This window comes from Nansenia antarctica, assembly GCF_963989245.1.
Source record: "Nansenia antarctica genome assembly, chromosome: 6".
Lineage (NCBI taxonomy): Eukaryota > Metazoa > Chordata > Actinopteri > Argentiniformes > Microstomatidae > Nansenia > Nansenia antarctica.
The window spans coordinates 11663387-11664927 of record NC_137676.1 but is presented as its reverse complement, the minus strand read 5'-3'; positions in this window follow the sequence as shown (position 1 = coordinate 11664927).

The following is a 1541-nucleotide window of genomic DNA, read 5'->3' as shown; positions in this document are numbered from 1 at the left end:
TGTGTTTGTGAATGCAGTGGCAGGAAGAGAGAGGATCTTTTATTGTGTCTAAAAATAAATAAATAAAATGAAACATGAACAGTAGACATGTCGCCAGCCAATGAGGGGGCTCTCCACGAGTGCTTCGCCAACCAATCAGGTAGCGGTATTGCCCGACCTTCCCCTACCATCCTAGGTTCCGCAAATTCGCTCCCCGCTGGGAGCTTCCCACTGCTGTCAGATCTGCAGAATCACTCCCTAGTAGACTAAAGACCCATCTCTTCAGGCTACACCTGAACTATTTACTACCCGCCTGTACTGTTTCCACAGCATCATTAATATTTAAATCTAAGCTAAAAACCGTCATGTTTTGCAGCAGTTATTAAACACGAACACTTCAAGGACCTACATCAAGGACCTCCTGGACCTGTCTTCCACCTCAAGGCCCAGACTCAGGTCCGACGCCCAACTCAGCCTGAGGGTCCCCCGCACCAACCTCAAGAGGAAGGGTGACCGTGCCTTTGCGGTGATAGCACCGACCCTGTGGAACGCGCTCCCTTCCGCCATCAAGTCTGCCCCCACTCTGGACTCCTTTAGAGCCAAGTTAAAAACCCACCTCTTCGTCAATGATGTTCCCTAAGTCTACTCCCTATTTGTTGTAAATTGTATCCCTTGAGATGTTCGTTTAAGTAGTCTGTGTCTGTTTGCTTTCTGTGTTCCTTGTCCTTGTCCTTGTCTTTATCTGTTCCTTTACCCGGGCTGCGCCCCGGGCCGATGTAAAAGTTGGATGGGGGGCGCATTATAAATAAAATTAACAATTAACAATTAACAATTAACTTCACATCAATGTTATACATTAACATGTTTATACATTAACTATTGTCTTATTGAATGCCATATCTATTTACAAGAGTGTGCTTCTATCTCTGTTGACCTTGATGATGCAATGTCAGCTCAATTGTAATGTGCCTTTGTCCTTTGGTCTCTGGGATGGGTGTGTGGGTGAGGCTTATCTGATATACTTTCTTTTTTGTTTTGGTTGCGGACTTGTAATGTAGCCTATATGTTCCTAGTACCTAGAAGGCGACATTGTAATTGTGGTGTGGTTTCATATTACAGTGTATTTGTGTGTTTGGGTGTGGTTTTATGAGTTGTTGGGGCAGTTGGTTGAAAGATGTAGCCTTGTTGTCTTGTTTTGTTGTTATGTGCTTGTGCTTGTGCTATGAATAAACATTTGATCACAAAAAAAGAGTGCGCCTTGGAACTAATTCCACTCTCCGTATCTGAACTGAGACTCTCGTTCTGTAGCACTGCCTTACTGGCTTGTGTTAAAGAGATGGATATCACCTTTCAATTGAGCAATATACTTCTTTCTCTTGCTGTTTTGCCCACCGCCATAGTTTGTCATCGCCATACGTAACAAGTTGCTGTTGTATTGTATTTGTTTGTGGTGGATGTTGTATGCCTGTGAACAGGTCACACTTGAAAATGAGCCCTTGGGGCTCAATGTGTTTTTACCTGTATAAATAAAGGTTAAATAAAAAATCCTGAATAGTCTTTTT